This window comes from Anolis sagrei, chromosome 3, assembly GCF_037176765.1.
Source record: "Anolis sagrei isolate rAnoSag1 chromosome 3, rAnoSag1.mat, whole genome shotgun sequence".
Lineage (NCBI taxonomy): Eukaryota > Metazoa > Chordata > Lepidosauria > Squamata > Dactyloidae > Anolis > Anolis sagrei.
This window is the reverse complement of record NC_090023.1, coordinates 75,576,317-75,587,285: the sequence shown is the minus strand read 5'-3', so window position 1 is coordinate 75,587,285 and position 10,969 is coordinate 75,576,317. Positions and strand designations below refer to the sequence as shown.

At 41.7% G+C, this 10,969-nt stretch overlaps 1 long non-coding RNA gene across 1 annotated transcript; it reads left to right on the top strand.

Moving 5' to 3' along the window:
* Positions 1 to 2,494: 2,494 nt before the first annotated feature.
* Positions 2,495 to 9,333, top strand: LOC132770006 (uncharacterized). Its single transcript, XR_009630974.2, has 3 exons — positions 2,495 to 2,645; positions 5,383 to 5,423; positions 7,196 to 9,333. It is a non-coding gene; the product is annotated as an uncharacterized lncRNA (long non-coding RNA).
* The last annotated feature ends 1,636 nt before the right edge of the window (positions 9,334 to 10,969 follow it).

The window sequence follows — 10,969 nt, the reverse complement described above, 5'->3', positions numbered from 1 at the left end:
CCAGGTAGATGCATCAACACATCCAAGAACCTAGCACTAATGTCTCAACTTTGTTGTTATGTGCCTTCAAGTCGACAACAGGTTATTTGTGTCACAGGTTATATGTGTGTGTTTTGTGCAATATCTATTTAAAGGAGGTTGGCCATTGTATACCATCCCGTTTTTCATACATGAGAACCAGGACACATGTGGCCAGTCAATCTCAGAGTGTGGTCAAGGTGGAATATGTCTTTCATAGGGAAGAACATACAAACTAGAAAAAGCTGCAGCAGTTTACTTTTGTGTGAGCCAACTGGGAATGGAAAGTTTCCACCCCTCTCCTTCCTGCTAGGTTAATCGCAAACTACTTTTGAGTGAGGCAACGAAGATCCGCATAGTTAAAGCAATAGTATACCTGTAGTAACCTCTGGATGTGAGAGCTGGACCATCAGGAAGACTGAGTGAAGGAAGATAGATGCTTTTGAACTGTGGTGTTGGAGGAAAATTCTGAGAGTGTCTTGGACCACAAGAAGGCCCAACAAGTCCATACTTCAGGAAATAAAGCCTGACTGCTCATTGGAGGGAAGGATATTAGAGGCAAAGATGAAGTATTTTGGCCACATAATGAGAAGACAGGAAAGCTTGGAGAAGACAATGATGCTGAGGAAAATGGAAGGAAAAAGGAAGAGGGGTCGACCAAGGGCAAGATGGATGGATGGTATCCTTGAAGTGACTGGCTTGACTCTGAAGGTGCTGGGGGTGGTGATGGCCAACAGGGAGCTCTGGCACGGGCTGGTCCATGAGATCACCAAGAATCGGAAGCGAATGAACAAATAATCAAGAACAACAAGTTTAGGGCAAGGGGAGAAAGTGGGAGGAGAAAGCAACTGGGATATTTTTAAAGCATCTGAAAAAATGGGTCAATCAGGACTGTCCCTGCCAACTCAATTGCTCCCTTCAAATGAAAGTTTACTCCAATCATCAAATTTCTAGCTTTGCAAAGAGTAGGATATAAACAATCATTCACAGATAGAACTTATATTTGCTGCCCTCACATTCCCTTAGGAACTTCACTTGTGCATTTTAAAAATGCCAATCCTATCCAAACATATCTCAGTGAAATAGATGTATTCCTGAGCATTACTTCTTTAGCAGAAAATTTGGTACCAAGGGCAGAAATAACACACACACACACAAATAAAGAACGGTTCCAACATCTCAAAACAAAAATGACCACAATTCATCATGTTTTCAGCAAACATTTTATTCATAACGAACAATATGCAAATTCCTCCGGTTCCCCAATGTGTCATTTTTGCGTACCAGTAGCTTTCACTAGATGGGCCTGAGCATGCAGCCAAGCCCCTCACGTAGGTTTTTTTTTGGGGGGGGGGAGGGATGGGGGGGGGGCGGGGAGCTTGCTGAATGCCCTCCTGGGCAACCTCTGTTGGCTTGGGAGGGCATGTAGCTACCATCTCAGGGAAAGTCTAGGGTTTGGGGTGAATGTGGGGCCTCAATCCCCGGAGGAACTGGCATTAAATATCCCAGTTTCTCCTGCAATTTGCTTCTTTGTCGAAGGGCCCTGAGCTGCATAAAATGGCTATCAACTGCAGCTTTATTAAGAGACACTTCCCTGTATGGTTTGAAGTTTCATCTATCTTCCTAATGTCCCCTTCTGCCCTCTGCACTTTGAAGTATGTAAAGTCCAGTGAAATCTTTCTTCAGTTTCTTTGAAGGGAAGTAAAAAGAACGACACCAGGCTCACCTTCCTCTTTTTTCATCTTTCCACCAGTCTGCCCAGCTGAGTAATTCTGGTTATGAATACCTTCTCATTCCCTTCTGATTATTCAGTTAACAGAATGACACATAGGAAGCACATATCTTCCAAATATATATATACAAACACACACACCAAAAAGTCATGAGTGTTCCATATTGGATTCTGGGGGAAGAGGCAATGCTGTTTTTGCCTTCATTTTGTGCAGGAACAACCAGCTTGCTGCCAGAGCATGCAAACCTGGGGAAGGGGGAAAGACTGCTGCAACCTTGTCAACTGTGGGTTTTCAGATGAATCACATCCCTAGAACTGATGTGCAGTGGACTGCTCCATTAATGTTTAATTTGTTTGGTTAATTACAAATATTTGTCTGTAATACCTGCATTTTCATCTGCTACCTAGAAAAGCATGTTCAGTATGGCCCAGGCCACAAAAATCAACTTTGAATAAGAAAGCAATGGCATTGAAGTTTAAAGTGATGGCACTCATCCTGAAGTATGTCATGCACAGAGCTATAGATTTAGAATGAGCCGGCTAAGCTGTTCAGTGGCGCAGTGGCATTTGCCAGGCCAACATTAGCTGTGTGAGCGGGAGAGAGAACAGTTTCTCCTTGACCTAGGCAAGCATTGCCGCCTGCCGCACTGGCTGCCGTTTAAAAGAGTAGGCTGATTATCTAAAATACCAGGCGGCTCTGGAGCAGGCTGACTCACCCCACCCCACTCCAGCTCTCCCCAGTGGCATTAAGGGGCTTCGGTCAGAGCAGTCTGTGGCAGCTGCAGGGCCAGGCAGAAGTGTTTCATTTGCGTCAGTTTGCAGCGGAGCCTGACGGGGCTGCGCTCAGGGTACTTTTAACTCTGCGTGACTGGCAGGTGCATGATGTCACAATGAGGTTAGCTATCTCGCAAGGAGGTGGGGAAGAGGGATGACAAGGGAGACAATTTAGGATTTAAAAAGGGAGGGAGGGAGGGAGAGAGGCTGGAAAAGGCAAGCATCAAAGCACCAAGTGACAGCTCAAGTTGCACTGCAGGCACAGATAGAGAACCACAGGCACTTGCTGGTGGGCCTTCTCTTTCTTTTTCTCTCTCTAATATAAATTGCTTTTTATTGTGCAGTTTACTATCCCCCAAGAGGCTGGTGTGAAACTCCATTCAGTTAGCCTAGGTAAGACTAACACCGACCTTGGAGGGTCTCATGCTTTGATAACTTCCAGCAAAATGATAACTTATAGTATTCTAGATCTTAAAAAGATGCAAACTTCTATTAAAACATTAAACTATAGAAAGTAAATTAAAATGGAAAATACTCTCATGAGACCTTATCACAGTGGAATGAATCCACTTTATATCTGATTGTTGCCTCCTGCAGAATTCTGAGATTTGTAGTTTAGGGAGGAGCTTTTAACAGCCTCCTTAAACTACAAACCCTACAATTCTGCAAGAGTCAGAAACCAGCTTTAAAGTGGATTCATTCTCTAGTGTGATGAAGTAGCATTTGGAGCAGGGTGAGAGGGAGTGTATACTTCGTTAAGCTTGTTGTTGCTGGTTTTGTTTTCATGTCAGGAGTGACTTGAGAAACTGTAAGTTGCTTCTGATGTGAGAGAATTGGCTGTATGCAAGGACGTTGCCCAGGGGATGCCCAGATGTTTTATCATCCGGTGGGATTCTTCTCTCAAGTCCCAGAAGAGAAGCTGGAGCTGACAGACAGGAGCTCACTATTCTCCTCGGATTTGAACCACTGACCTTTGGGTCAGCAGTCTTGCCAGCATGGTTTAACCCATTACACCACCGGGGGCTCCTGTTATTTCTGGTGATTATGGTTATATCCCATCTTTTCCCCAAGCTGGGACTGAAGGTAACTTGCAAAGATTAGAACAGACACAGCTTAAAATTCATGTCATACAAAACTTGAAAATGTAATCAAACTAACAAGAGAATTAAAAGCAGTTAAAGGCAAAATCATACCGCACGGTTTGACAAATCTTTTCAGCCAGCAAAGGCCTGTTAAAGCAAAGCAAAAGTCTTTGCCTGCCTACAAAAATACAGCAGGGAGTCCACCAGTCTAACTGCTGTAGAAACCGAGTTCCGGAACCTGGGAGTAGCGACCAAAAAGGTCTTCTTCCATGTCTCCATCAGATGGGCCTCAGGTGGGCATCAGTCGTGAGGGTGGTTGGACAGATTTGAAATCTGTGTTTTGAAATCTCACCAGGATATTTCAAAACACAGGCAGGCTAATATGGGACAGTCATTCTGAGATTTATAGAGCTTTATAGGTCATAATCAGCACTTCATATTGTGTCTAGAAACAGACCAGCAACAAGTGGAACCATTGTATGCAAAGGCAAATGGGGATGCAGTTTAGCATAGATACATTCAGTGGTGAAAAACAACAACAGCATCACTGTAAGGCTATAAGAGATGTGATTTGATAGAAGAGGTCAAAAGACTATGTCAGGACATGAAATGGTAAGTATGTCAGAATGGCTTTATTGATGTTGTTGTGTAGGAAACAAGTCCGAGACCTCAGCTTTATGCTCGTTTACTTGGGAATAATTTTCTACATAATGTTTAATTTTGTGTCAAACACATTGCATAAAATAATTTATCTAAAACTGATAAAATAAAGAGATCACAAGTTGCTAGATAGTTTTAGATCATGAGCAACAGCAATTGCATTGTCTGTAGCTTTCAACAATTCTTCCTCTGTGCATGAGGCAGGACATTGCGGACAAGCAGAGAGATGTGGAGTTGTTTGTCCTGCTCCATAGTCACACAAGTTGGAGGATTCTTCTAGGTAGTACCATTTTGCCAGGTTGTCTTTTGATCTTGCCACTCCACTTCTAAGTCTGTTCAGGGACTTCCAAGTTGCCCATTCTTGGTTTGTCCCTGGAGGAAGACCCTCGTGGGGAGCCATCCAGTTGGAATGGCCTGATTTTGCTGCCCTTAAGGTTGTGCTGACCCTAAGGTGGGGGTCACAGAAAGAGCCTCCTCGAAGACTGAGTAAATACAGTTGGATGTCCTCTGGGCAACGTTTCTTGTAAACAGCTAATCTTTCCAACCCAAAAGCATTGCTTTACAACTTTCTACGTAAATAAGCAAAGAATCGTCTTCCAAATGTCCTGCTAGATGCCCTGGGCAGGACAACTTGTTCAATCTTCATTTTAAAGCAAGAGCAAAAAAGAGAGCGGGTGAGTGTTCAATAGGAAACCCTCATGACCTTTCAATGAATCTAGCTTTTAAAATGGTAGTGGTGGTGGGGAAACAGCTGTAAGGAAAAGATAGTCATTCCTTGCCAGTTCTCTTGTTTTCAGAAATCTATCATGAATTTTAATGTTACAGAAATAATAACTACAGGACTTGGACTGGCGTTTTAATTCATTTCTTCCTAGATATCTGCTCTTCATGTGAGACCAACAGTATTTGAGTCACTGCTAATGGAGGGCGAGTCTGGACTCATAAAATTATTTATTATGCAATTACAACATCTTAAATTATCTACCAAGAAGTTTAACTAGGCTACACTTTATTTAAGCTCCTTTTCTTAATTCCTGTCTTGGGTTTTGATATCTCCTCCCTATATGAATGTAATGTTATGTTTTAATTACATTTGTGTTCCATTGTTTTCTCTAGGAGCTTCAAGCAGGGTTTTAGCCTGCCAACAACAATGCAAGGTAAGCAGGTTGAGAACAAGTCAATTGCTTGATATTCCTTACCTGTATTTCATAGCTAATAGCTCATTCACTTTTAACTTTTAAAACTTGAGTAAAATGGCTGCCCAAATATATGTGGGAAAATGCATGTATGACAAATATATTACACAAGTACATTTAAACAATCAGATTCTCCTATGGTATGCATGAACCTAAGGACAGTCCAATTCTCTAATTCTGGCACCAGGAACTTATGGGGTGAGCTGGGGGAAGGGGCAGCTTCATCCCACAATGTTGTAAGGAGACACTGTCATTCCCACTTAGATGTTGTTGTTGCTGACTTCCATCAAGTTGGTTTTGACTTGTGGAGACCCCTTGAATCACCTTGTTATCAAGAGCCCTGTTCAGGCTCTTGAGGCCCTGTTCAAGGGCCTCCAAATCACCTTGTTATCAAGAGCCCTGTTCAGGCTTTGCAAATTCAAGGTCATAGCTTCCTTGATTGAGTCCATCCTCTTGTACTACTGCATTCTAATGTTGTTGTTGTTGGGTGCCTTTGCATTGTTTCTGACTTATGGTGACCCTAAGGTGAAACTATAATGGGTTTTCTGGGGCTGAGAGTGTGACTCACTCAAGGTCATCCAATGGGTTTCCATAGTCAAGCAGGGAGCCAAGCCCTAGTCTCCAAAGTCATAGTCTAATGCTCAAGCACACAATGAAAATCACCCAGGTTTTCATTACTGCCCTTCGTAGCGAGCTAAGTCTTCTTATGATGTGGTCAAAGCATGACAATCTCAGTTTAGTCAGCTTTGCTTCTAGAGAGAGTTCAGGTTTTATTGTTTCAAGAATTCTTCCCTAGCACCACATTTAAAATGAGTTGTTTTTCTTCTTTTCAGCTCTCTTCACTGCTTAGCCTTCATAAAAAACATTGAAAAGAGAAATATGATAGTACAAATGATCCTAACTTTAGTATTCAGTAGTATATCTTGACACATGGTTCACAAGGATTTTCATAGCACCTTCCTGTTTCCTGACTTCATTCTCCATTCTAATCAATGTCTGGCCTTGGTATGGAAAATCTTGAATATTTTCAATATCTTCAGCTGTTAATTCAGAAGTAGAGAACATCTAGCTAGATCTTTTAGCTTACATTTCTCATCATCCCTTTTCACTAGGGATGGTCAGGCATGTAGCCGGGGGGGGGGGGGGGGACCCGGAGGGCTTCAGCCCCCCTGAAATTCTCATGGTGGTCTGCGAAAAGGCCTTACTTGTACATTATTTAAACTGTTATGTTTATTCATACCATGATCTGATCACCATGCTCAATATATCTCATATGCATGGGGGTATTGGGGTAACGATATGAAAGGTTTGCTAGGGTAGACCCTCTTTCACTCAGACTCAGCCCCCCCTCCCCCCAAATCAAACTCACCCCCCCCCCCCCAATCAAAATCCTGGCTACGGGCCTGGGTCAATGGTAAAGGTTTGAGAGAGCTGTACTTCAAAAACATCTGGTGACTCAAAGCTTCCCATCCTCATCCTTTTCCTGTAGGGTAAGTCCATTTGTTCTGTGGTTTAACCATGTTACTCCAATGTTTTTGCATGCACGAGAGAGGGCGATGCATGTAATCCTGATAACTTTTAAAAATGGGGATTCCAAAGGAAAAGCATAAAGTGGTGTGGGGATTTCAACTGGATTCCACACCTCTAAAGCCCAGCCCTCCAGCCACTAACCACCCCAGTTTCTAAAAATACTGATTCTGCTTTTCATATGTACTCCGTTTCCTATATTGCAGATGAAAGTTGACTGGCCCCTTTAAACAGGAAATGATTGATGTGTTAAGACAAGAAGAAGAGTTCTTATGCAGCGCAGTCATTGCACAAAGGAAGTAGTAAATGCCTCCTCACCAGTACCACAAAAGGATGCATGAAGGTGTTCATGAAGATGTTAGCTGAAGTCCTACCTGCCTGCATCACTAACAGGATATGAATCAATATGTTCGTTTCCACTGAGAGGGGCCTGAAGATCTGGAAGACAGTAAGGAAAGAGGGAGGCTACTGGCTGATTGATTTGTTTAAGGAAACCACGTCCCTGAGTGTGCAGGACAGTTGTTGATAGGGTATCTTAGTTGTTCATTTATAGGATCACAATAAGTCAAATCATTCTGGACATAGAAATAGCAACAAATCAATGTGCAGTGAAATATCACATTTTGACACATCAGTGATTTGGTGAGCTCAGTTGTTAATCTCTGGGTCTCCAGATATTGAATTGCACCCTGGAATCTCACACTGATGTCCATACTTGCTAGGGCTTCTGGAAACTGAAGTTCAGCAACCTCCTTGGGTCCATGGTTGGGAACCAGTGATTATGCTGATTATGGGCTGATTTGATGGGCAGTGGTTCTGCTGAGTCTTAGACTTTTCTTTCCATACGTCTGATCCTTTAAAAACAACCAGTGCCAGGGATGGATCATCTGAAATGCAGAGTATGTGCTCTGCTGCAGATATGAACCCTTCTGAACAGCGCAATATGGTTCACAAGAAACATATAAATGTTGGCTTTTCTCCAGTAATTGCCTTCATCTTGCTTTTTAATTAAAATCAATGCTTTGTGTATTTACTTCATTTTTACCCGGTCTTTCTCACCCTGCAAGGGACTCAAGGCAGCTTACAAACTCCAGCAAAATTCAGTGCCAGGTGGACAAAACAATAAAACACACCCCATCAAATTATAAAGCAGTTAAACATATGAACAATTAAAACACATAAACAATAAAACAGATTAAAACCATATAAAGTGCCAAATCTTGATCTCATACTTATCCATAGCCATTTTCCAAAATCCAAACTCAGGCTGTTGAAGTTTAATTTCATAATATTTAGTGAAACACAAACACACAAACCCTGTTAGTGAAACTAGAAATGCTACCTGATGGCTGCAAATGTAGCATGAGACCTAGTTGTATGATGCAGGGCCACCAACTTGATACTAGCCATCCAATGCTTTGCAAAATCACACCTAAACCATTGCTCTTACCTGGTCTTAGTTTTCCCGGCTGCTCTAAAACTGTTTTGGATGTTTAGGATATAGCAAAAACAACACTATGTGTCTGCAACCTTGGACAAACTTAAAGAAGGTCTAAATTCAGTCAGGGTAGGGGGCAGGATCCTAATGCCATAACCTGCCAAATTCACTCAGCGAAGACAGAGTGTACTTAGTGGTCTGAGGTTGGAATAGAACAGTATAGCTGGGCTATTGAACAGGAATACTTTACCCTGTAAGCTTCCATTGCACATCTGACTTATTTGGTCAACACCCCAATATATTTTTTATGACTTAGCTGTATTACATGCAAAAAAAGTCCTTGGGATTATTGTTGATCATAAGCGGAACATGAGCTAGAAGTCTGATACTGCAGCAAAGACAGTGAATGCTATTTTGCCTTCATTACTAGAAGCACAATTTCCAACATGAGGGAAGTAACAGTACCCCTACATACTGTACTGGTCAGGACTCACATAGAGTCCTGTGTTCAGTTATGGATGCCTCCATTTAAGAAGGATATAGATAAGTCGCAGCAAGTTTACAGAAGGGCAATGGAAGATGATAATTGGTATGGAGAACAAAACATACAAGAGGAGAGGTTGAGGGACCTGACCATGTTCAGCCTGGGGAAGGGAAGGCTGAGGTGTGTTATGATAATACTCCTTGAATACCTTAAGCCAGGGGCTCTCAAACTTTTAGAGCAGAGGGCCAATTCATGGTCCCTCAGACTGTTGGGAGGCCGGACTATAGTTTGAAAACAACACAAATAAATTATTATACACACCACACGTATCTTATTTGTGCTGCAAAAAATATATATGAAAGAACAATACAATATTTAACATGAAAAACAATTTTAAGCAACATAAATGTACCAGTATTTCAATGGGAAGTGTAGATCTGCTTTTGGTTGATGAGATAGTCAAGTCTGTTTTGTTTTGTTTTGTTTTGCAGTTTTTTATTTATTGTTATAAAAATTATACATAACCATAATTACCATGCATTTTGTCCTCTTTCATTCCCTTCTCCCTCCCCACTCCCACCCCTCCCTCTTCCGTGTTGACAATGTAATCCCTTTTTTTCCCGGTACATGAGCCTTCTTTCAATTCTATTCATTTTTTTCTTCCAGCTTTCATCATCTGGTTTAACAACCTGCAACCATCTTTTAAATGGAGTCCAAATTTCATTAATTTTTTTTATGTTTCTCTGGCCATGTCTTTTTGCTTCTTATGATGTCCATAATATCCAGTTGTATTTAGTCCTACACATATTCATACCATTTTTCAAGTGTCGATTTCTTTTTTTCTTTCCTCCCCCAAGCTATTACTGCACCTGCTGCTCTAAACATCATCATCATCATTAATTCCTGGTCTTGGTCCCTAACTCTTCTATCACCATATATGCCTATTAACAACATTTGCATATTTATATCAAATTTTATTTTAGTATGTAATTTTACCTGGTTTAGAATTTGACTCCAGAATTTTTGTATCTTTTCACACTCCTACCATAAATGTGAATACCATGCCTCCCAACTTCCACAATGCCAACATTTGGGATTTAATCTCTGAATCATATGTTCCAGCTGAATTGGTGTTCTGTAACATTTTGTTATTATTTTCAGTTCTAATTCCTTATATTTTTCTATTTATATTTTGTTTAAACCATTGATTATCTTTCTCTTCCTAGCCCCCCTTACTTTTCCTATGAGATAGTGAAGTTAATGAGGATTGTTGTGTGCCCTCAAGTTGTTTCAGACTTAGGGTGACCTTAAGTCTAAGGTTTAGGGTGGGGGTTGGGTAAATGACTTTGGAGGGCTGTATCTGGCCTGTGGCTCCCTGGTGGTGTAGCAGGTTAAACTGCAGAGCTGCTGAACTTGCTGATCAAAATTTGACTCCGGGAAGTGGGGTGAGCTCCCGTTGTTAGGTCAAGCTTCTGCCAACCTAGCAGTTTGAAAAATGCAAATGTGCGTAGATCAATAGGTACGACCTTTGCAGGAAGGTAACGCTCCATGCAGTAATGCCAACCACATGACCTTGGAGGTGTCTATGGACAATGCTGGCTCTTAGGCTTAGAAATGGAGATGAGCACCAACCCCCAGAGTCGGACATGACTAGACTTAATGTCAGGGAAATCTTTATCTTTACTATCCGGCCTGTGGGCCTGAGTTTGGGACTGCCTTAAACAGTCACATAAACTTGTTTTCTGCTTCTCCAAAGGGTAAGACTAGGTCAAATGGTTTTAACTTATAGAAGAGTAGATCTGAACTGAATGTTGGAAGGAACTTTTTGATAATAAGAATGGCTTGGTAGTAGAACCAATTATCTTGAGAGGTGGATGTCTTCATGAACTGGCTGGACAGCTACATGATGGGAATACTTTAGCTGAAGAGCCTGCATTGAGCAGGGGGTTGGACCTATGAGGCCACTTACAGCTCTAAGATCTTACGATTCTGTGATCCAAGTAAGTGAGCTGGTCTCTTAAATCTGAACTGAGTTGTTTTACTCTCAAACTAGAGAAT